At 39.2% G+C, this 26409-nt stretch overlaps 2 long non-coding RNA genes and 1 pseudogene across 3 annotated transcripts; all 3 read right to left on the minus strand.

The window, feature by feature from the left end:
• Positions 1 to 174: 174 nt before the first annotated feature.
• LOC135617356 (uncharacterized) lies at positions 175 to 16501 on the minus strand. The gene is made up of 2 exons (XR_010488709.1): positions 16127 to 16501; positions 175 to 552 (listed from the first exon to the last, which is right to left on the minus strand). It is a non-coding gene; the product is annotated as an uncharacterized LOC135617356 (long non-coding RNA).
• A 2471-nt stretch (positions 16502 to 18972) lies between these two features.
• On the minus strand, positions 18973 to 26409 carry LOC135617355 (uncharacterized). 2 transcript variants are annotated; one of them, XR_010488707.1, is made up of 6 exons: positions 26088 to 26409; positions 23670 to 23937; positions 23446 to 23564; positions 23197 to 23318; positions 21729 to 22087; positions 18973 to 19473 (listed from the first exon to the last, which is right to left on the minus strand). It is a non-coding gene; the product is annotated as an uncharacterized LOC135617355 (long non-coding RNA). The 2 variants fall into 2 exon arrangements; XR_010488708.1 differs by lacking the exon at positions 18973 to 19473 and adding an exon at positions 19484 to 20796.
• Positions 21263 to 21464, minus strand: LOC135618112 (small nucleolar RNA snoR143; annotated as a pseudogene).

Below are 26409 nucleotides of genomic sequence, written 5' to 3' on the forward strand. Positions count from 1 at the left end.
ATACAAGACAATTGAGATAGAAGAACATACCATTCATCTTACGACTCGAAAAAATTGTCAAATTACATCTAAATTACATATTCAGAATTTTGAATGAATTTAAACAACCAATCTGAGTCTACTATTCCAGCTTTGGAAGTTACATACGAATTCAAATAATTAATATCAAGTCTATAAAACAGTAAAAATTTGTGGGAGTAACCACGTCGGTTTTCAAAACAAATGATAAGAACAAATAACACTCCTGAGAAGATTGGAACAAACTAAGATATGGGCCCAAGGACTCCCAATCTTCCCTCATGTTAATCTATGACTAGTTCAAGTGCATAAATCAGAAGAACTTTGTCTTGTTACATGCCGGAAGCTTATGAAGAAGAAATGTAATCCTAATTCCTTTTGCAAAGGTTGTAGCATTCAAATTCTTTTGGAATGTAACTCCTCTTCCTCCTTTGAGGCATGAATTATAACATGATCTGGCAAAGGAGTCATGGTGCCCTGCTTTCTTTTAGGATCCTAGTCCTGCATGATCTTTACTTCGATATCGAGGACGACCTGACATTTTTAAAAGCAAAAGGTCAGTTAAAATGGATCATTAAGCACTTGAATATATATATATATTTCTCCAGGTATATCTGTGTTTTTATTACTGTTTAGAAAGTAATAAATTTATCCATCTAAATTTTAGCACAAACAAGGTTAGTACAATAAAAAATTCGAAGCATTTAGGTACAACCGACCAGACAAGCATTTCTAGTTGAAGTTGTCAATAGGCAAGTATCTATATGAGCATTGCGAGGAAACCAAGCTCTATTAAAGTAATCATGCCGCACTAGAGATGTAGAAAGAATTCAGGGACAGAAGTATCAAATAGGAAGAACAAAAAGTCATCTCCTTCATCATGTGGCACTAGTGATGTAGAAATAAAGCAAAATAGAAGAAAAAGAAAGATATTTTGAGTTTTTCCCTCTCCTCAAGCATTTAAACATAGCCAAGCCAAATTATTCTTATTGCAGAGTTTAAGCTCATCAGCATCCAGAGAGGTGATCAAGAAGGCAAGATACTTGAAAAAGAGAGTTTGGATTCAAACAAATAAAAAAGGTAAGAACACAGTTTGACTAAATTTGTTCTTGATGCTTTCAACATGTGTATGAGACAAATTCCTACTGCAGTCAACCATGCAGCAGCAACAAAATCATAATGCTTGAAGTTGCAGCAAAAATACACAGGCATTGGCAAAGGTTATAAATGAAGACAACCAAGAATCCAATTGCAATGACTTCATGACTTAATCAAAATTTTGACTGTAACAATCATTTTGCTGCCGTCATCAGAAAAGTTTCATTGAAAAATTTTCTACCGTAAAACTGCATTTAGACGTAAATCGGCTTTCCTCTCACAATCATCAGTTCTCAGTTCACGTTTACGTCTTGATTTCAACTGCATACTGCTTTCTGCGAGTATACAAACGAGTTTCAAAGTTTAGACGTAAATCTGCATCTAGACGTAAAACAGCGTTTAGACGTAAATCTGAGTTTAGACGTAAAACTGCGTTTAGACGTAAATATGAGTTTAGACGTAAACTGCGCTTAGACGTAAAACTGCGCTTAGACGCAAACTATGTTTAGACGCAAACTGCGCTTAGACGCAAACTGTGTTTAGACGCAAACTGCGCTTAGACGCAATCTGCGCTTAGACGCAAACTGCACTTAGATACAAACTGAGAATTAGCTTTTGCATCATAATAGTTTTTTTTTATTGAACGAACGCAGCTTTTGGTTTTTAATCGCTGTAAGATTTCCGCTGCACTAATTCACCCCCCCCTCTTAGTGCTCTCGATCCTAACAATTGGTATCAGAGCGGGGTATCTCTCATTTCGGATTTACACCCGAGAGAAATGGCTCTTCAAGAGGGCTTTTCGGTCTTTCGTCCACCGTTCTTTAACGGATTGGACTACACTTACTGGAAAACTCGAATGAGAGTTTTCTTGATTTCTCTAAATCTGGATTTATGGAATATCGTTGAAAATGGTTTTCAACTTCCCTCTAAACCGACGAACGAATGGTCGGATTTAGAGAAGAAGTATTTTTCTTTAAACGCAAAGGCTATGAATGCCTTATTTTGCGCTTTGGACAAAAATGAGTTCAATCGGGTTTCTTTGTGCGAAACGGCTTTCGATATTTGGCGCACTCTTGAAATCACGCATGAGGGAACTAGTAGAGTCAAAGACTCGAAAGTTAATATTTTACTGCATGATTTCGAGCTTTTTCATATGAAACCAAGCGAAACCATTGTTGACATGTACACCCGTTTTACGGATGTCGTCAATGGTTTAAATTCACTTGGTAAAAGCTTTTCGGATTTTGAACTCGTTAACAAAGTTTTGCGCTCACTTTCTAAAACTTGGGATTCAAAAGTAACTGCTATTCAAGAATCGAAAAACTTGAACCAATTTCCACTTGAAGAACTAATTGGTTCATTGATCACATATGAAATGACGTGCAATGCACGTGAAGAACTTGAGAACCACCTTCCAAAGAACAGGAAGGATTTGGGACATAGAACATTTGAAGACCACTCGAGCATAAGCTCAAGTGATAGTGAACTTAAACTACAAATGAAACGAAAATTAAAAAGCAAAAAGAATCAAACTACTTGCTTTAAACGCAAGAAGAAGAACAAAAACTGGGATGAATCGAGCTCCTCCGAAGAAGAGAAAGTCAACAAAAGCAAGGCGGCAAACTACGCCTTAACAGCCTACAATGATGAGGTAATCGAAATCCCCCTAATTTATTTTGAAATTACTTGATGCTTTCATGATGTATCTTTCTCTTTTAGTTTAGAATTAATTTTCTTAAAAATTACATGTAAAAAAAAAAAAAAAAAATTATTATGATCATACTAAGTAATTTCAAAAATGATAATATTGCATATTTTATGATAAACAAATAAAATGATCTTGATTGAAAATATGAAATCATGGTTAAGAAGTAATAATGTGCATTACGTTAATTTCCATTGTTATTTCTCGATTTTGATTAAAGATCATGTTTGATTTGAAGAAATGCATAATGATGAAATTAAATATTTCGATTGACAATTTCATGCATGAGATATACATGATGATTTTTGTGATTGATGGTTTTATGATGAAATTCATTTTACGATCCTAAACGTTGATGCATGTTTTCATTTGACATAAATGAAAGGGCATGCTAACATGAAATCGATCACTTAAGATGAAACACTTAAAAAAGGGGAGAAATATATGAATTGATGCTATAAACACTATGCTATGATTATCCCATGCTTGCATCACCAAGAAATATATGATTGCTATCATTGCTATATGCCCTGTATCAAGATATCAAACAAAATCTTGCTTCACAGTTTTACGCATTGATATCTTACCACATGATAAAATGCTACAATTGATGAACACTTGAAATGTAATCCTCTATCTTATTGATTTTTCAATAAATCTATGCTTGTCATACATGAATTTATTGAATGTAATTTTGAGGATGATTTCAGATTTGACAAATGCTTGATTCGTATTTACGATATAAGATACACTTTAAATATGAATCATGCATCAATCATGTTAAATGCTTCAATCATTTTCTATCTCTAGAGTTCTCGATTTTGATGAAATACAAGTGATAAATTCATTTATGATATCTTGTAAATCACTTGAATTATGAATGAGTTTTTTTTTTTTATGATGCATTAAAAGAATCACTTAAAAAGAAAATGCTTTTCCCATCTGATCGAGATTAATGATTTCATGATATTTTGTGAATCTCGAAATTAATTTTAATGACTTGATTATGAATTTCAAGTTAATGATTTGATTTGAATCATAATCTTGATCTTGCAAAATTGAAGTCACAAATAATATCCTGTGGTATTCATGAATTGATACTCACAATATGAAAGCATTGATATTCATGACTTGAATTGGATTGAAACATTGTATGCTTAAATTAATCATTCTCCTATGTTTCAAAAATTCCTTAAATGCCTTATGTGATGATTGAAAACTAACTTGCTTTATGATGAATCACGAATCATAACTTGATCTATGATGCCTTGAAATGATTAAAATATTTAATACTTTTATGCTCTACCCCCTACTTTCTTCTTGTTTTCAATGATAAAATGGGGAGAAGTTTTGATCATGCATGGTAGGATATAATTTGACAAAATTGATACCATCATGATATGAAACATTTATGATGTGCAATTATGCATGCAATACTTGCTTTCTAATTATGATGTGATGTATTGCATATGATGTAAATCATGATCTAAAATGCTATGAGTGCCAAGTTACACATTTTGAGAAGAAATTGCTATATTGAAACATTAATGTAATTATGAATGGTGATATGATATCATGCATGTAATACTTCAACTTATGATAATGATGCATGCAATGATAAAATATTCATGATGAAAAATTGTCTTGACATTCATAACTTGATTATTCATCCTTTGTCATGATTTTGAAATCATTGTAAAAGGAAAAAAGAAGTACAAAACTGTATTCTCTCTTCCTTTTTTACAATGACAAAGGGGGAGATAGCTAGCTTGTACAAGTCAAGAAGATGCAAAAACTTGACTGCTTGCTTGCCTATCTTAAGTAGCAAAGATTGCTAACTTGCTCATTTCAAGAAGAAAAATTGTCTTCTTGAACATCACTATCTTGAATATCTTAGTTGAAGCAAAACTTGCAATTTGCACAATTGCAATAGGAAGCAAGAATCATGAGCTTACACAAGAAAGCTATCTTGTATTTGCTTTCGAAATTTTTGCTAGCTTATATATTGTGAAACTTGTATATCGTAAAAATTGCTAGCTTGTTGGTCTAAAGAGAAGCAAAAAGTTGCTATCTCAAAAGAGGCAAAAATGCTAACTTGCGCATCTAGCAAAGTGAGCAAAATTTTCAAGAAGCAAGAGTTGCCTTCTTGAACATCTCTAATTTGCTAGCTTACATGATGTAGAACTTGCTATCTTATATGCTATAAAACTTGCATATCTAAAACTTGATAGCATGAATGTTCTAAGCATGATGAAATACTTGCTAAATCTTCTAGCTCCAAAGATTGCATTATGATAAAACTTGATACTATGTTTTTCATGCAATGAATTGAACCAATATCACAAACACTTGATTGTGGTACTTCTCCTTTTTGTTGATGACAAAGGGGGAGAAGTATGTTGATGACATGACATGTGATGCATAAGTTTATGCATATGTTCATGTTGACGTGTTGCAAGTATTCATGATGAATATTGCAATGACTTGAATTCAGGTTGAATTCAAGGTTCTATCAATATGGCATATTGATAGGGGGAGTTTGTTTAAACTCCGGGAGTTAAGTTTAACTCCGTCATCAAGTGGTTGTCATCATCAAAAAGGGGGAGATTGTTGAATCTCGTATTTTGATGATGAAACTACTTGATATATGTTTATGATTTAATCTGCGTTTTGAGTGACGCAGGATGCTTTGATCAGGATGAGACAATTAAAGCAGGAAAATCATGTTGTGCCGGAGGAACATGTCAGAAGATTGGACGTCGGGCCGGTGGATCGGTCGACGTATCGACAGAAGGCTTCGGGCCGTGGACTCGGGCATCGGGCCAAGTAGAGCGGGTATTGTGCCAAGGATATCGGAGTTGCGGAGTCAACTGGCCGATTGGGCAATAGGCCGCAGGAGAGGACGATGCGCCGAAGAATCAGACGAAGCGTCGAGGGACCAATGACATGCCGGACAACTTGGTTAATTGCTTAGGATTAATTGTCTCGATCGAAGTTTTGTTTTAAGTGTGCAGGATTAACTACGATGAAAGATAGACAAGCAGCAGGAGTTGCGCCGGAGTCAAGTTCATGATCACGTTGGGAGTTCGAGAGTTCGACGGAAGTACGGACGGTCGTCGGAGGTTCTGCGAGAACAGATCCGAGAAGTCCAGAAGCTTGCCAAGCGAAGCTCGTCGGAACTCGCCAAGTGGATCGTCGCAAAGTCCAGGAGTTTGCCGGAAGTCCGCAGAAGCATCACCGAGGGTTCATCGGATGATCGACGGAAGTTCGCCGGAAACTCGCCGGAAGAAGCGATTGACGTACCGAAGCAAAGCTGCAGAAATTGTCTTAGATTTAATCGTAGTTAGCACGGTGATTAAGTTAGAAATGGGAGGTGATCCCATTAGCTTAATCCTGGGGCAATTGGGCCCCTGAAGAACTCAAGTTGGGTCGAATGGTTCAACCCATTCGAACCCAAGTAGCTGTGGGAGGTGCAACCGCCCAGGCAGGGAGGTGCCACCGCCCAGGCTAAGTCTCCCAGCGAGACTGGGCGGTGCAACCGCCCCAGCCAAGAGGTGCAACCGCCCAGGGCTCAGTCTCCAAGCGAGACTGGGCGGTGCAACCTCCTCTGTCGAGAGGTAGCACCGCCAGAGCTCAAGTTCCGAGCTCTGGCAGGCGATGCAACCACCGAGCTCGGTCTTCGAGCTCTAGCAGAGAGCTGCAACCTCTCTGGACAGGAGATGCACCGCCTGAGCTCGGTCTTCGAGCTCTGGCAGAGTGGTGCAACCACCTCTGGCAGAGAGGTGCAACCACCTCTGGCAGAGAGGTGCAACCACCTCTGGCAGAGAAGAGAAACTTCTCTGGTCAGGAGATGCACCGCCTGAGCTCGGTCTTTGAGCTCTGGCAGGAAGGTGCAACCACCCCTGACAGAGAAGGTGGAACCGTCCGAGCTCAGTCTTCGAGCTCTGCCAGGCGGTGCCACCTCTCCAGTCGAGAGGTGCAACCGCCTGAGCTCAGACTTCGAGCTCTGCCAGGCGGTGCCACCTCTCCAGTCAAGAGGTGCAACCGCCTGATCCCGGAATTCCGGGATTTGATCGTTTTGAGCTCGAAATTTGAATTGGGTTGGGGCCTATAAATACCCCACCCATTCAGCACTGAAAAGATACAGACCTACACCGAAATCTTGATCTTTTCTGTGATTCTAAGAGCTCAAAAGTGTTGTAAAGCCTTTAAGTCTCCTCCTTCTGTTCTTCAAGTTTTCAGTTGTAAAGTGAGGAGAGAAAGGTCTGTAAAGGTTGTCTCCTGAGCCTGTCAAAAGGAGAGAAACTGTAAAAGGGAAGTTTGGCCTTCGCCTATTGAAGGAAGGCCCCTAGTTGACGTCGGCAACCTCGTCGGTGGAGGAAGCCAAAAGTGGAGTAGGTCAAGGCTGACCGAACCACTCTAAATCTCTGGTTTGCGTTTATTTTTGAGCACTTTATCATTACTGCAAACCTCCTCCATTACTACTGCTCTCTGCGCTTTCACGAACAAGTTCTAAGTGCTGTTCTTCCGAATCTGCATTCAGACGTAAATTCGTATTTTCGTACATTACAGTTTACGTTTACGTTTGATTCTGCAGAACTGTCTTCGGTGCTTTTACGAAAGAGTTTCTTTGCAGTTTACACTTACATTTTGATCCTATTGATAACTGCAAACTGTCCTCTACAATTTTACGAACGAGTTTCAACATTTAGACGTAAAACTGCATTTAGACGTAAATCGGCTTTCCTCTCACAATCATCAGTTCTCAGTTCACGTTTACGTCTTGATTTCAACTGCATACTGCTTTCTGCGAGTATACAAACGAGTTTCAAAGTTTAGACGTAAATCTGCGTCTAGACGTAAAACAGCGTTTAGACATAAATCTGAGTTTAGACGTAAAACTGCGTTTAGACGTAAATCTGAGTTTAGACGTAAACTGCGCTTAGACGTAAAACTGCGCTTAGACGCAAACTATGTTTAGACGCAAACTGCGCTTAGACGCAAACTGTGTTTAGACGCAAACTGCGCTTAGACGCAATCTGCGCTTAGACGCAAACTGCACTTAGATACAAACTGAGAATTAGCTTTTGCATCATAATAGTTTTTTTTTATTGAACGAACGCAGCTTTTGGTTTTTAATCGCTGTAAGATTTCCGCTGCACTAATTCACCCCCCCCTCTTAGTGCTCTCGATCCTAACACATTCAACATGCCCACACTTAGCTTTGCTGACCTAAAAACTTGACATCCGCATTGCATCTTAACTCGAATGAAACACTAATGAAATGATAAGATACTGCATTAGATTTCAGATAGTGTCAATTGTTAGACACAAAGGAGATGAAATCCATAACTAACACATCCACTAGAAGATTCAAGTTCAAGATAGAAGGTAACAACTTACATGGTACTACATAGAGCAAGGTGTGACAAAGTAGCATAAGCAACAGTAGCTGCTGTCTCGAGCAGCTGTTTAACCTTGGTGAGGTAGTCACTCATAGCCTCCTCCTTTGGCTTCCTCCCCTGTCAATTTTACTAATATTAAATAAGAAATAAATTTTATCCAACAAATTATATTTATTTATTAATATTTATATATATAAGATTTGTCAAGTGGATTTTGTAAACCTTCAACAGCCTTCCAAGCTTCCCATTTGGCTCGATCCCTCATATTGAATATACTGTTGGGAAATCATGGGGGGCGACATCATATGCGCAGCGGAAGAACAAGAAAACAAAAATCCCCGATTCCCAAAAAGATGTTCGTCGTCGTGCGAAGATTGGTGCGCAAAATCCGCAAAACACAAAACTGCGTATAGAGATTGTGTTACCTAGGGAGATCGTATATCCCTGTTTCCTTGCAGATCCTCAGGAGAGGGTGAAGGAGGTCAAGCGTCCTCCTCTCTAGCGGTGATCCACACAGCAGGGTTGCGACGACGCTCCTCAAAACTCCAGGCCTACTCTGAGGTGGAGAGGGAGAGGAGAATAGGAAGGGCAAGCAAAGACTCTAACCTATGAGGCTGTGAATCCCTCCTATTTATAGAGATCCCGTGTCAAAACCCTAATGGGTCCTTTCCCTAGTGGGTATTGGATCTGCATCCAATAAGACAAGGGCTCCGTCGGATATCTCATATCCGAACCTCTACTCATCGCAATGCCTACCATATGTGTGTGACCCTCTAGGCCCAATATCGAGCTGGCCGTGAGTCATACCTGTCAGAACTTCTTCTAACTAAGTGAATTATTATCTCTGTAATAATTCACTCGACTCATCGACTACGGAAGTACTAGGCCACTACGCCGTAGTCCCCAGACGATACAGGGGAATCCAATCCATTGGACCTGTCTGTCCTCAGTTACCATGTACCTATAGTCCCTCATCCATCTAATATCCCAGAGACCGTATATCGAGCATGGTGCTGTCAGACCCATACGGTTTCTACTTGAGTCTCGCTCTAATCGGATTCTCCCGGAGAACTCTTTCTCTCTCAACCCGAATGACCCTGGCCAGGGATTTGTCTGAGCAAGAACACATGGGATATTCCTCTCATGATACCGAGAGTGGATGATCTTCTATCGACACTCAATAGCCCTCGTAAGGTCGACTACCACTCCCAATGACCAGCTGTACTAGATCTGGGAACAGCCAAACCTATAAGTCTGGTATCAAAGAGTGGAGCACTCATACAGGACATCCTTGGTGTCTCAAGTCTAAGAACCAGATACACCACTAGGACTACGGAATCGTTGTCTGACAATAAGGCATCATCAACCATCCAGCATTCCGTAAGCGGATCAATCAGTGAACTCATTCTCCAATGAGCACCTGTACTGTATCCCTAGTGTCCCTACACGAGCAGCTATAAGACCAGCTGCATCCATCATATGGACGGGTATACAGCACACCAGTCTATCCGGTTATCACGATGTCCCTCTCGAGTAACCTATGACTGGGATTATTTAGGATATGTGTTTAAAGGTGAATCGATCTCATTATCGTGATCTCATCACGATCCGATTCCCATTGCACAAATCCAAGGACATCACAATACATATGCATTTATGCAATAGTTATAAAGTGATATACGCCAAAAAATATAATAAGCAAAAAGATTCTGTATCAAGTCACACGTGCCATCACTCACGTGATTGGCTTGCTGGGCACTTATGACTAGCAATCTCCCACTTGACCTAAAGCCAATCACCTATGTGTCTGATCCCCATCAGACCCCTGTGACGCTCAAAGACAATCTGAGACAATGGCTTTGTTAGTGGATCTGCAATGTTATCTTCGGATGGAACTTTTTCCACTGCTACATCTCCTCGGGTCACGATCTCTCTGATAAGGTGGAACCTCCTCAGAACATGCTTAGATTTCTGATGAGACCTAGGTTCCTTCGCTTGAGCAATTGCCCCGTTGTTGTCGCAATATAGGGAAATCGGCTCCTCACTATCCGGCACGACTCCCAAATCTGTGATGAACTTCTTCAACCAGACTCCCTCCTTTGCTGCATCTGATGCAGCAATGTACTCCGCCTCTGTGGTCGAGTCAGCAGTGGTATCTTGCTTGGAACTCTTCTAGCACACTGCTCCTCCATTCAAGGTGTACACATACCCTGAATTCGACTTGCTATCATCGACATCAGACTGAAAACTTGAGTCAGTGTAGCCTTCAACCTTAAGGCTATTACCTCCATATACTAGTAAAAGATCCTTAGTCCTTCTCAAGTACTTAAGGATACACTTTACTGCTTTCCAGTGCTCCAAGCTTGGATTCGCCTGATACCTGCTCGTGACACTCAGAGCATGCGCTATATCAGGCCTAGTACATAGCATGGCATACATGATAGACCCTATTGCTGAGGCATAAGGTATCATATCCATGTTCGCCCTTTCTTCTGGAGTCTTTGGGGACATACTCGTAGAAAGCGATATCCCATGTCTCATCGGTATGAGACCTCTTTTGGAATTTTCCATGCCAAACCTTTTGACAATAGTTTCTATGTACCTGGACTGGGACAAGCCAAGCATCCTTTTGGATCTATCTCTATAGATTCTAATCCCCAAGATATAAGATGCTTCTCCTAAGTCCTTCATGGAGAAGTGTCTAGATAACCAAGTCTTTACTGTGGATAGCATTCCTACGTCATTCCCAATGATGAGGATGTCATCCACATATAACACCAAAAAGGTGATAGCGCTCCCACTTACCTTTCTGTATACACAAGGCTCATCTTCGTTCTTAACGAAGTCATAAGATCTGATTGCCTCATCAAATCTTATGTTCCAACTTCGGGAAGCTTGCTTTAGTCCATAAATGGATCTAAGCAACCTACACACCTTATCTGGGCAGTTCTTGGACACGAATCCCTCAGGTTGCATCATATACACCTCCTCCTCCAGGTTCCCATTGAGGAATGCGGTTTTCACATCCATCTGTCAGATCTCATAATCATAGTGTGCTGCAATAGCCAATAGAATTCTGATGGATTTTAGCATTGCTACGGGTGAGAAAGTTTCGTCGTAGTCAACACCTTGCCTTTGACGATACCCCTTAGCCACTAGCCTTGCTTTATAGGTCTCTACCTTTCCATCTACTCCGATCTTTTTCTTAAAGATCCACTTGCAACCGATGGGTACAATACCTTCGGGTGCATCAACTAGGTTCCAAACCTTATTGGAGTACATAGAATCCATCTCAGAATTCATGGCTTCTTTCCACTTCCCGGAGTCTATACTCATAATAGCCTCCTCGTAGGTCTGAGGATCAATATCCTCTACATCCTCTGCTCTAATATGTCCCACATATCTCTCAGGAGGATGGGATACTCTATCAGACCTGCGTAAAGTTGAAACTTGTGTATTAGATACCTGAACAGACTCGGGCTGTAGAGTGGTGCTTGAGCTTGGTTCTCCAACCTCGCTCAATTCTATCATTCTCCCACTGTCTCCGTCAAGAATGTGTTCCTTCTCAAGGAACACTGCTCTCTTAGCTACAAAGACCTTTTGGTTCTCGAGATGATAGAAGTAATACCCACAAGTTTCCTTGGGGTATCCCACAAATTTACATCGCCCTGTCCTTGATTCTAACTTATCGGGGTTGTGTCTTTTAACATGGGCAGAGCAGCCCCAAATCTTAACTACTTTAAGATCAGGCTTCTTCCCTTTCCATATCTCATATGGTGTAGACACCACCGACTTAGTTGGAACTCTGTTCAGAAGGTAAGCTGCGGTTTCTAGGGCATATCCCCAGAATGAGATGGGTAGGTCAGCGAAACTCATCATGGACCGTACCATATCTAATAATGTACGATTTCTCCTTTCAGAGACACCATTGAGCTGAGGTGTATAAGGAGGTGTCCATTGGGATAATATCCCATGGTCCTTGAGGAAGTGAGTAAACTCTGTACTTAAGTACTCACCTCCTCGATCTGATCGAAGAGTTTTGATACTCTTTCCAGTCTGGTTCTCCACCTCATTCTTATACTCTCTGAATTTCTCAAAGGCCTCGGACTTGTACTTCATTAAGTACACATATCCATACCTTGAGAAATCATCAGTAAATGTAATGAAGTAGGAGTAACCTCCAATGGCATGAGTTGACATGGGTCCACATACATCACTATGTATGAGTTCCAACAACTCAGTGGCTCTCTCTCCAGTTCCACTAAATGGAGAGTTGGTCAGTTTTCCACGAATGCAAGGCTCACAAGTTGCATATGACACATAGTCGAATGGATCTAGATATCCATCATTTAGCAACTTTTGAATCCTTCTTTCATGGATGTGACCTAGCCTACAATGCCACAGGTATGCACTGTTCAACTCATCTCGTTTCCTTTTGGACATATTTATATTCATGATATGTGGAGTGGTGTCTAACATAAATAAACCATTATGCAATGTTCCTTTCGTGATGATCTTATCATCTAATAATATCGAACAACCATTGTTCTCAAAAACAAATTTATATCCACTAACTGTTAAACATGAAATGGAGATAATGTTTTTGATAATAGAAGGAACAAAATAACATGCATCTAATGCAATAAAAGCTCCACTAGGCAGATGTAGGGCGACCTCGCCAACAGCTAAAACAGCAACTTTTGCTCCATTACCCATCTTGAGGTCCATCTCGCCTCTCTCTAGTCTCTTAGGCCTTGCCAGAACCTGCAACGAATTACATATATGATAAGCACTACCGGTATCTAATACCCATGTGTTATCATAAGAGTCTGACAAATGGAGACCGATCATGAATGTACCTGAAGCTTCATCAAGCTTTTGTTTCGCCCTTTCTGCAAGGTACTCTTTGCAGTTTCTCTTCCAGTGCCCATCTTTACCACAGTGGAAGCACTGGCCTTTGTCCTTTGTTGGGTCTTTCTTAGCAACCTTTGCTTTACCTTGTTTGCCCTTGCCCTTTCCCTTCTTAAGGGACCTTTCTGCTTTCCTTTTCTTTCTGGTCTCACCAGTGTAGAGAACTGGCTTCTCTTTCTTAATAGTACTCTCTGCCTCCCTTAACATATTGAGGAGCTCTGGGAGAGTCACCTCAAGCTTGTTCATATTAAAGTTCATTATGAACTGTGAAAAGGAATCTGGTAGGGACTGAAGCACAATGTCCACACACAAGTTATCCTCTAGGACCATTCCTAGACCTGTGAGTTTCTCTATCCACTCAATCATCTTTAGGACATGGTTTTGAACCGGTGTCCCCTCAGTCATCCTAGCGCGGAAAAGGCTCTTGGATATCTCATATCGTTGAGTCCTTCCCTGTTCCTCAAACAATTTACGGACATGTAGGAGAATGGATCTGGCATCCATCTTTTCATGTTGTCTCTGTAACTCTGGAGTCATAGAGCCCAACATATAGCACTGAGCAAGAGTGGAGTCATCAATGTACTTCACGTAGCGAGCGATCTCATCCTCGCTTGCCCCTTCTTCGGGCGTAGGCATCACTGTATCAAGGACGTACACGATTTTCTCCGCTGTGAGAACAATTCTCAAGTTACGGAGCCAATCCGTATAATTTGGACCAGTGAGGCGGTTGACATCAAGTATGCCACGTAAGGGATTTGAAAGCGACATTTTCTGAAAATAAAGATGTAGCAAAAATGAATAACATGCAGATTTTGCAAGAAATAAACTATCAAGATATGGACTTCTATCTTAATATGCTCCCACTATTTTACTAACGAGTCACGCGACACCCTCAGCACGTGAAACGGAAGTCTCCGGCAGACTTCTAGTGGGGATCAGGATCCAATCAGCGTCTTAGTGTAACCTCGAGGGACTCGACCAATCAGAAACTAGGAAGCAGATAAAGAAACAATCTTAATACTTATAGACTACTTATAACAAATGTCATCTGCGGAGTAAAACTGAAAAAAAAATGAATGACCGAACAGCCTCAATGACATAAATAAGAAGAAATGATAATTAATAACAATAACACAAAACATAAGCCCATCTTTTCAATTCAACTATTTGGAAGAAATGGTGAGCAGAAGACCAAGACTTCTTTTTTTTTTTTTTCATTTCCTCTTCTGAGAAATGTTTTTTCTTTCCCGTCCAAAAATAAGTGTGCAATAGAGTATCATTTAGAAAAAGTTATTTCTTCTCATGTGTGCACACATGCACACATAACATGAACATCAACTGAGGAAAATTGATGGCAGATTCTAGCAATTATATTTATTACTTTAGGGCCACTAATTTCAGTCGTTATGGTTTTTCTTCCTCATTGTAGTAATTATTCACAAATATGTGAAGAGTTTAAGCCTCGCCGTATCTGATAAAATTAAGATACCGATAAATATAACAAAAATGAAATTATGTCTCTATTTTTCATTGGATACCAAAGTTTAAAATTGAATGATGATGGATGCTCTTGCAAAGATGCTCCAACTATAATTATGATCCCAATGAAATATAAATTGATGAAAAGAATCTAAATTCGAGTTTCTCTTATGCATACAGATATGCAACTTCGAATCGGACCAATAAATGTTATTAGAGTTCTTGTAGAGTACATCAGAAATTGTATTACTTACAAGAACCAAAACTAGATTAGGAGCGCATGAGATCTACCAACAGGTACACAAGTAGAAGAACTGATAATAGACATTGAAACATTATCAAATAGATTTTTGAAGCAGCTTCAAAATAAGCTCTCCATGTTAAAGGTAATGAATGTATATCTTTGAGGGTGAGGCAAAGAGTTATACAGATCCATACAAGTTTGTTTACCAAGCATCTAGAGTGTTGGAAGATTGTCTCTGAAGCTCACTAGATTTTTAACCATGTCTTTGATCCATCATATGTATAGATTTTCAAAACATGCATCTCTAGTGTATTGCACGATTTTAAACAGACGCAAGCTTCCTCTGGTCTTTGTGAAATCAATCTCGTTCACCAGACTGAACACTAAAACTCCATCCTTCACGATATGGCTTCTTCAAGCTTTTGCAAGGAAAGATATATAATTTATCATCTAAAAAGATCAACTCTACTTATAAGAAATTGTCAAAGCAACCCCGATCTAATTATAAAATACAAATCATTTCCATTCACAAATACAAATCAAAGACTACTAATCACCCAAAATTAAAAACAAAAGTCCCTGATGCTTCAAATTTCACATAGCTACAATTTTAGCTACACTTTCCAAATTGTGATAGAATTTAAGAGTGAGATCTATAGTTATGGTCAACAAAATACTCAATATCAGACGTCTCTTGGCCCATCAAAAGTCAAACGGATCATTTCTGACGCACTTCTGCATCATGTAATATGATCAATGCATCTTACCTATCCTTCCATCGCCATGTTCTTGCCTTCATTATGAGGCTTAGGCCATGGAAGAGTTCAAAAGGACTCAACCAACAATATCGACAAAGAAAATAAAGGGGGTGACATAAAGATTCTTTCTAGTCTCAAGAAGCTAATCACTGTACAAATCGATCAGACACTAACTACTAAATCAACCCTTCACCAAATGATCAAGGAAGCCTCTGATCTTAACTGAGAAAGGGGCCTCATGCATTCATGCTCTCCAGATCCATGAAACTACATGAATGTCAGCATATGGCTCCATACAACAGCTTGAAAGGTTCAAATCGAAGAATAACCAGCCAAAGAACTGCAGATGTTCTAAGCAAAATAAGATCATTATGACTAACATACACGCACAGTCAGAGCTCTAAGATTAGGTCACCACATCCCCAAAAAAAGGGGAAAAATTAGCAAAATAGAACACAACAACAGGAAAAGAGGATCATAAATCAAGTGGCGATGTTGTTCTCATCACCTGCAGACACATCGCGCTCTCTATTCCTCCTCCTACGCGTCTTTGGATTCCCGATTGCGTCGCTGGGTCGCGAAGGACCGAGAGATTATTATGTACGCGCACGTCATTATAGGCCTCGGATTCAAAACAATATGCATTTGGATTTTCGATGGATCAATGCGTTCCAGATCGAAATCAACATGCGACGGACCTCGTTGGCATACAGGGGCAAATGATCACCCTCCTCGTCCCTCTGATTGGTTCCGTCAGCTCCCACCCTCAAACCACAAGGCAATACTGGAGGAAGCAGCTCACATACCTCCTCCGTCTTCGCGATCATCGAACCAACCTGAAATCGATCGAAGAAAACTCAAAATCAGCCCTAAAATCCATGCATTACGCTGAAAAATGAGGTGTTTCGGACAAAATGCTCACCTCCGTTCCCGAGCAGAGACAGATCGAACGGGGAGAAGGGCTCGGTGGATTTGGAGACACAAAGAAGATGAGCACGTGCGAAAGTTAATTTCAAATTAAATATATAATATGACGCTAAAATCTTATAAATATAATTAATTTGGGGATTCGGAATCCAGAACAGGAAACACGCTTCAAGAATCACTCTGCGCGCCCATTGCCTACATATATATATCGCACGCCTCTCCCACTCTCACTCCGTCTTCTCGCCCCTGCGCCTCTCGCCTCTCCTCTGCTCCATTCTCCTCCTCGTTGATTTCCTCTCCTCCCCTAGTCAAGAAACCGTCTTTGGTCGTCCATCCATGGAGCCCATCGACCTCGTACCGAGCGGCTACAGGTTCCTTCCCACGGCGGAGGAACTCTTGGTTGACTACCTCGCCAACTGGGTCGCCGGCGCACCGCTCCCTGGCCGCGCTGTCGCCTTCGCGGACGTCTACGGCACCGAGCCGTGGAATCTTCTCGGCAGCGATCGGCAGGAGGGCTATTTCTTTGCGGAGCGCAAGCCCAAGAACAGCGGCGGCTCGCGCGTCGATCGAAAGGCCGGCAGCGGTTCTTGGACTCTGTACAAAAAGCAAGAAACCGTTAAGTCCATGGTCGGCGGGCGCGAGATGGTGGTCGGGCGAAAGAGCTGCCTTTCTTTCAACGATGGTCGGCGGAAGAACTCCGGGTGGACGATGTACGAGTTCGAAATGTGTTCGTCCGGCGGCTTCGAGAGACGAGTTCTCTGTCACGTCAAGAGAAGCTCGCATTGTGCCTACTCCGGCGGCACCACCATCAAAACGGTTGAGACCACCTCGGAGGCCGCGACAGACACGGTCACCGGCGACAGCTTCGTTGGGCTAAAGAGAAATAGAGACGAATCTTCTACTCTCTCGGCAAAAGCATCGACTCTCTCAAAGAAGCCATGCTGGGGGTTGGTTGCACATCCCGGCAGAGCATTGCAGTCGGACGTCTCACCACATCCAACCGCGGTGGTGCAATCCGACGTCTCACCACCTCCAACCGCGGTGGTGCAATCCGACGTCTCACCACCTCCAACCGCGGTGGTGCAACATCCCTCATTGGCTCCTGCTGTGACACCCCCACCCCCGGAGAGTCATCTTTCCTCTGTCGACTCCGTTGCACCGAACGAAGCCGGAGTCGCAGCCGCCTCTCCATCATCAATGGACGTTGGTGGAGGTGAGCTCCCGATAACTACGGAAGAACTGGAAGCATTCTTGGCTTCATCTTCGTCGTCGGTCGATCTTGGCGGTGTGCAGAACTGCACCGACGATGCGTTCTTCGCCGGAGAGCTTGAAGCCTTGCCGATGTCGGATGACACCGACACAGCCACGACTACCATCCCGAAGGCCTCACCGCCAGCCCTTGTCGATCTTCTCTCGATGTCCGATGACACTCGGATTGATTCGACCACGGTCGCAGATGTTTCCTCCTCATCGTCGTTGATAGACTTGGTTGCGTGTGAGCAGATGTACAGCACCGACGATGACTTCTTCGCGAGCCTGGAACATGTCCATGCCTTGTTGATGTCCGATGACACGATTCCAGCCTCGCTGATGTTTGGCACCAACACTGATTCAACCACGGTCGCAGCGGCTTCGTCGTCGTCATCGATCGACATTGTTGGGTGTGAGCAGACGGAGATCATAGATGATAATTACGACTTCCCTATTGATTCGACTATGACCTGGTGGTTGGATTTGTAGCTTGCTTGTATGAAAACTTATACGGAAAATGATGTTTGTTCATGTATATCATAACATTGGAAGGGAAAGAAAATTTTATGTTCTTGTAAATATTGGCCATAACAAAGTTCAATTTTCATCTCATGTTTTGTTTGTTGTTTCCTTAATATGATGGCATATATAAGAAATGGTATCAATGTTGTTTCGTCAAGTTCAAAGAGAAAGAGTGATCATATGATATCAACAGGTTCTCTCAACCTCAGACTTTGCTGGTTTGGACGACTGGTATCGAAGGCAAGGCAGCAAATTTGATCAATCATCTTTTGGAAACATGTTCCAACTTTTTTGTTTCCGAGTGAAGTCCACAACAACAACAGAAACAAATAACAAAGCTGCTGCAAGTCAATCCATCGTTAAAAACCTTTAATCACTGAATCGATACTATCGAAAACCAAACCTTTAATCACTGAATCGATAAAAAAATTCCATGGTTTGAAGCAATTGACAATGCCCAAAAAAATTCTAACTGATATGCAAAAGATTAAACACACATATCATAGTAGGAAATGCATTCTCTCCAGAAATCTGCATCATGTTAAATTCATTAGATGAATATCATAGTATCAACAACTAGTCCTAATAAGCCACCGTTAAGAAATACAAGACAATTGAGATAGAAGAACATACCATTCATCTTACGACTCGAAAAAATTGTCAAATTACATCTAAATTACATATTCAGAATTTTGAATAAATTTAAACAACCAATCTGAGTCTACTATTCCAGCTTTGGAAGTTACATACGAATTCAAATAATTAATATTAAGTCTACAAAACAGTAAAAATTTGTGGGAGTATCCACGTCGGTTTTCAAAACAAATGATAAGAACAAATAACACTCCTGAGAAGATTGGAACAAACTAAGATATGGGCTCAAGGACTCCCAATCTTCCTTCATGTTAATCTATGACTAGTTCAAGCGCATAAATCAGAAGAACTTTGTCTTGTTACATGCCGGAAGCTTATGAAGAAGAAATGTAATTCTAATTCCTTTTGCAAAGGTTGTAGCATTCAAATTCTTTTGGAATGTAACTCCTCTTCCTCCTTTGAGGCATGAATTATAACATGATCTGGCAAAGGAGTCATAGTGCCCTGCTTTCTTTTAGGATCCTAGTCCTGCATGATCTTTACTTCGATATCGAGGACGCCCTGACATTTTTAAAAGCAAAAGGTCAGTTAAAATGGATCATTAAGCACTTGAATATATATATATATATTTCTCCAGGTATATCTGTGTTTTTATTACTGTTTAGAAAGTCAATAAATTTATCCATCTAAATTTCAGCACAAACAAGGTTAGTACAATAAAAAATTCGAAGCATTTAGGTACAACCGACCAGACAAGCATTTCTAGTTGAAGTTGTCAATAGGCAAGTATCTATATGAGCATTGCGAGGAAACCAAGCTCTATTAAAGTAATCATGCCGCACTAGAGATGTAGAAAGAATTCAGGGACAAAAGTATCAAATAGGAAGAACAAAAAGTCATCTCCTTCATCATGTGGCACTAGTGATGTAGAAATAAAGCAAAATAGAAGAAAAAGAAAGATATTTTGAGTTTTTCCCTCTCCTCAAGCATTTAAACTTAGCCAAGCCAAATTATTCTTATTGCAGAGTTTAAGCTCATCAGCATCCAGAGAGGTGATCAAGAAGGCAAGATACTTGAAAAGGAGAGTTTGGATTCAAACAATAAAAAAAGTTAAGAACACAGTTTGACGAAAATTGTTCTTGATGCTTTCAACATGTGTATGAGACAAATTCCTACTGCAGTCAACCATGCAGCAGCAACAAAATCATAATGCTTGAAGTTGCAGCAAAAACACACAGGCATTGGCAACCGTTATAAATGAAGAAAAAACCAAGAATCCAATTGCAATGACTTAATGACTTCATCAAAATTTTGACTGTAACAATCATTTTGCTGCCGTCATCAGAATAGTTTCATTGAAAAATTTTCTACCATAAACTACTTATCCCAGTTACCATCAGAAATTATCTTTGTTTGCTGTTCTTCCAAGATCAGTTATGCATGTCATTTCAAGCTTGAGTTGAACAGAATCATGCCATGATCTAAGAACTGGCATTTACTGGAGTCTCTATGCATGTTACACACAAAATAATCCACCTCATTCAGAGAGTATGCCACGAATTCAAACTTGAGTTCAATAGAGACTTAGGAATTGAGAATCTCGGAGACACTATGGACGGAAGGATAGAGAAAAATAAGACAGGAGAGAAATAGGGAAACTTGATTTCGAAATAAATATATATATCAAATTAAACATATAAACCTAATTAATTAATTAATTAATTAATCTTGGGGCTTTAGGAAACACAGGATTTAGATTTGGATTCTGTTCAAGAAACGATCCAACAGCCGTATCTATCATTACAAACATATAAGCGCTTCACTCTCACTTTGCTCTCCTCTCCTATGCTCCCTTCTCCTCCATGTTAAGAAGGAATGACACTCCTGAGAACAAATAACAAATGATAAGGAACAAATAATAATACTTCTGGAAAGATTGGACTCCCAATCTTCAATCTACGACGAGTAGAAACATATAAATTAGAAAAACTTTGGCTTATCAAGAAGAAATGTAATCTCAATTCTTTTTTTTTTACAAAGGTTATAGCATTCAAATTCTTCTCGTCACTCTAAAATTTAAATCTCTAAAAGTAATAGGTCAGTTAAAATGGGATCATTAAGAACTTGAATATATATTTCTCCAGGGATATCTATGTTTTCATTGCTATTTAGGAAGTAAATAAATTCATCCATCTAAATTTCAGCACAAGCAATGTTACTGTAGTAAAAAATTTGAAGCATTTAGACACAACAGACAAGTATTTCTAGTTTGAAGTTATCAATAGGCAAGTCGTTATATGAGCAATGCTAGAAAACCAAGTTCTATTAAAGCATTGTAAGGTGTACAACTATATATGAGATGGTATTAATGAACAAACTGAAACTGTAGTCAAGTCATTTGTGGATCCATCCATGGTTGTCTGACCACTATCATCGACTGAATAGTTTTCATTTTATGCATTGTTGCTAAAGACCCCAAAATTAGAACAGCAGAGGCCAAAAGATTACAACCAACAAATGCATAATAAGAATGGAAAGCTTACTTAATGCAAGGAATCACTTTACAACCAATTGCACACAAATCATCTAGTCTCAAACCCATATTTAAACAAAGGCCATGCAAGGAAGAACCAGAATGTCCTCATAATTGTTAAACTGATTCCAATGAAAAACTGCATGAATGTGGCACACTCACTTGTAAGTTCTTTCAAGCATCTTAGACAAACAATTCCAATGAAAAACCTTAATTTTTTCAAGCAAGATAGACAAAATCTAAATTAAATTGCCACAGACAAAATGTCTAACGATGAGCTCACCTCCGAGAAGCTTGTACCAGAAAGATAGCCCAAGCAATTGCACAAAGCCCTCTGTTGTTGACCTTCGGTGTAGAGCTCCACACCATTTTCCAAAAAGTTGAATCTTTACTGGACCACAGAAGTCAACTCCAATATCCTTCTCCCCTTCTCACCATACACAATTATGATACGAAGTCCAAATCGGGTGTACCACCAAGGCTTAACATAGATTGGAGATCGATATCAAGTACGTTCAGGGTCCTGGCGGCTCTAATAATGATCACCGATGCTGACCTCAACACTGGAGTACCCGTCCACAGCTCAGTGGTTCTTGTGAGGACGTCACTAAGCTCCGCAAAGAACACACCATCACCAACAAACTAGAACATAGGAAAATAAAATCCACAAAGTGTTACAATAAGAAACAATCTAGGGAGATACTTAACGTTAGGGTTCGTGAAACTTTGTGTGAGTGAAGATTGGAGATCGCTTCGATAGCCATCTCAATGGTCGAGCATCGGATGACGACATTAAAAAAAGACACATCAAACTTTGACATATTAAATAAAAGATATTATTTAAAAATAAAAATATAATCATATAAATGGATCTTAGTTTATTATTTTATAATGTTTAAATCAATTTTTAACTAGTTATTTTGAAAATGTATAATTTTAATTATATATTAATAATGCTAATCTTTTTGTAATGTATAAAATTAAAATAATGAACAATTTAAGGGTTTCAACTAAATAAAAACCAAATAAAAAAGAATTTAATTTCCATCAATTAATCATTTAATGATAGTTTTATCATTTATGAAAAATAAACTGAACTGCAAAAAAAAAAAAAAATGAGATGCTCAATGCAAAAATATATAACATTGAGGATTATTCTAGGGAAATCTTACAATAAAATAAACATCTTTATGGAAAAAGGGGCTCACAAATCTTATTAATTTAACTTCGTAAAAAATATTTTTTTAAAACTAAAAAAAATATTTGAATATGATAAGGCATTTGATTTTAACCTTTAAAAATTATTTTTTTTCTCATTTTTTTAATAATATATATGCATGACAAAGATTTTTAAGAGACCATAAGCAAATAAATGTCAGATGGCATACCGAAAGATAAAACACTCGATCAATGTCTGCATTACAACTATCCATGCCTTTCACAAAACACATTCTATACAAATTTGGATGTAGAAAGAAGCCCAAAAGTCATAGCAAAAGATCGGATAAAATATACAGGATTTTTCTACCACGATTGTTAGACTAAATAATCAAACTATAGGAAGACAACTATAAAAAGCCTCCTTTTCATTTCAAGGTAATATACACTCATCACTATTAAATTTCCAATAAAATTTTATCACAGATCGCCTAGGTTTTAAGGGGAAGAAACTGAACAAAGATAAAAGATCTCTAGCATGTAGTGCTGAAGAGAAAAATGAACAGAACCTAACAGACAATTTATAGTCTTACCGGGAATCAATAAAGCTTCACTAAATATATGGGCTGCAGGTAATGCTCATTCAACATGCCCACACTTAGCTTTGCTGACCTAAAAACTTGACATCCGCATGCATCTTAACTCGAATGAAACACTAATGAAATGATAAGATACTGCATTAGATTTCAGATAGTGTCAATTGTTAGACACAAAGGAGATGAAATCCATAACTAACACATCCACTAGAAGATTCAAGTTCAAGATAGAAAGTAACAGCTTACATGGTACTACATTGAGCAAGGCGTGACAAAGTAGCATAAGCAGCAGTAGCAGCTGCCTCGAGCAGCTGTTTAACCTTGGTGAGGTAGTCACTCATAGCCTCCTCCTTTGGCTTCCTCCCCTGTCAATTTTACTAATATTAAATAAGAAATAAATTTTGTCCAACAAGTTATATATATTTATTTATATTTATATATATAAGATTTGTCAAGTGGATTTTGTAAACCTTCAACAGCCTTCCAAGCTTCTCATTTGGCTCTATCCCTCATATTGAATATACCAGGTCAACCTGCAAAGAAACAAAAGATAAAAGTGTCAAAATTTTGTTTGGCAAAGATTGAAAATAACGAATCAGAATATATTAAGGAGCACATTCTAGTATTCACTGGTCCGACAGTTGCTTGGTAGTAAAGCCCATACAGGAACAATTTGCTCTTCTTAGTAGTATTTACAGGTAACGTTTTAGCTTTTGCAACATATTCTTCAAAATCTACCTGCAAAGGATTAGATATCATCATCTAGTTAAGTTTTCGCAGATAAAAGAAATATATTGACTCGAAATGTACTATGTGGCACAATAACCAATACTATCAAGACAGATTCTTAGAAGCAAACACTTATAAAAATAAATCAGAAACTAGGAAACAAATAAAGAAACAATCTTAATACTTATGGACTACATATAACAAAGGTCATATGCTAAGTAAAAATGAAAAAAAAATGAATGACCGAACAGCCTCAATGACATAAATAAGAAGAAATGATAATTAATAACAATAACACAAAAATAAGTCCATCTTTTCAATTCAACTATTTGGAAGAAATGGGGAGCAGAAGACCAAGACTTCTTTTATTTGTTTTCTTTTCCTCTTCTGAGAAATGTTTTTTCTTTCGCGTCCAAAAATAAGTGTGCAATAGAGTATGATTTAGGAAAAGTTGTTTCTTCTTATGTGTGCACATATGCACACATAACAAGAACATCAACTGGGGAAAATTGATAGCAGATTCTAGCAATTATATTTATTACTTTAGGGCCACTAATTTCAGGCGTTATGGTTTTTCTTGCTCATTGTAGCAATTATTCACAAACATTTGAAGAGTTTAAGCCTCGCTGTATCTGAAAAAATTAAGATACCAACTTCATATTTTTTTCATAGATATAACATAAATGAAATTGTCTCTATTTTTCATTAGATACCAAAATTTAAAATTGAATGATGATGGACGATGCTCTTGCAAAGATTCTCCAACTATTATTATGAATCCAATGAAATATAAATTGATGAAAAGGATCTACATTCCAGTTACTCTTATGCATACAGATATGCAACTTGGAATTGGACCATTGAATGTTATCAGAGTTCTTTTAGAGTACATCAGAAATGGTATTACCTACAGGAACCAAAACTAGATTAGGAGTGCATGAGATCTATCAACAAGTACACAAATAGAAGAACTGATAATAGACACATGAAACAGTCTCAAATAGATTTTTGAAGTAGGTTCAAAATAAGCTCTCCATGTTAAAGGTAATGTATATCCTTGAGGGTGAGGCAAAGAGTTATACAGATCCATACAAGTTTGTTTTCCAGGCATCAAGAGTGTTGGAAGATTGTCTCTGAAGCTCACTAGATTTTTAACCATGTCTTTGATCCATCATATGTATAGATTTTCAAAACATGCATCTCTAGTGTATCGCACGATTTTAAACAGGCGCATGCTTCCTATGGTCTTTGTGAAATCAATCTCGTTCGCTAGACTGAACACTAAAACTCCATCCTTTATGATATGGCTTCTTCAAGCTTTTGCAAGGATATATAATTTACCATCTAAAATGATCAACTCTACTTATAAGAAATTGTCAAAGCAACCCCGATCTAATTATAAAATACAAATCATTTCCATTCACAAATACAAATCAAAGACTACTATTCATCCAAAATTAAAAACAAAAGTCCCTGATGCTTCAAATTTCACATAGCTACAATTTTAGCTACACTTTCCAAATTGTGATAGAATTTAAGAGTGAGATCTATAGTTATGGTCAACAAAATACTCAATATCAGACGTCTCTTGGCCCATCAAAAGACAAACGGATCATTTCTGACGCACTTCTGCATCATGTAATATGATCAATGCATCTTACCTATCCTTCCATCGCCATGTTCTTGCCTTCATTATGAGGCTTAGGCCATGGAAGAGTTCAAAAGGACTCAACCAACAATATCGACAAAGAAAATAAAGGGGTGACATAAAGATTCTTTCTAGTCTCAAGAAGCTAATCACTGTACAAATCGATCAGACACTAACTACTAAATCAACCCTTCACCAAATGATCAAGGAAGCCTCTGATCTTAACTGAGAAAGGGGCCTCATGCATTCATGCTCTCCAGATCCATGAAACTACATGAATGTCAGCATATGGCTCCATACAACAGCTTGAAAGGTTCAAATCGAAGAATAACCAGCCAAAGAACTGCAGATGTTCTAGGCAAAATAAGATCATTATGACTAACATACACGCACAGTCAGAGCTCTAAGATTAGGTCACCACATCCCCAAAAAAAAGGGAAAAATTAGCAAAATAGAACACAACAACAGGAAAAGAGGATCAGAAATCAAGTGGCGATGTTGTTCTCATCACCTGCAGACCCATCGCGCTCTCTATTCCTCCTCCTCCGCGTCTTTGGATTCCCGGTTGCGTCGCCGGGTCGCGAAGGACCGAGAGATTATTATGTACGCGCACGTCATTATAGGCCTCGGATTCAAAACAATATGCATTTGGATTTTCGATGGATCAATGCGTTCCAGATCGAAATCAACATGCGACGGACCTCGTTGGCATACAGGGGCAAATGATCACCCTCCTCGTCCCTCTGATTGGTTCCGTCAGCTCCCACCCTCAAACCACAAGGCAATACTGGAGGAAGCAGCGCACACACCTCCTCCGTCTTCGCGATCATCGA

Source organism: Musa acuminata, chromosome BXJ2-7 (assembly GCF_036884655.1).
Source record: "Musa acuminata AAA Group cultivar baxijiao chromosome BXJ2-7, Cavendish_Baxijiao_AAA, whole genome shotgun sequence".
Taxonomy (NCBI): Eukaryota; Viridiplantae; Streptophyta; class Magnoliopsida; order Zingiberales; family Musaceae; genus Musa; species Musa acuminata.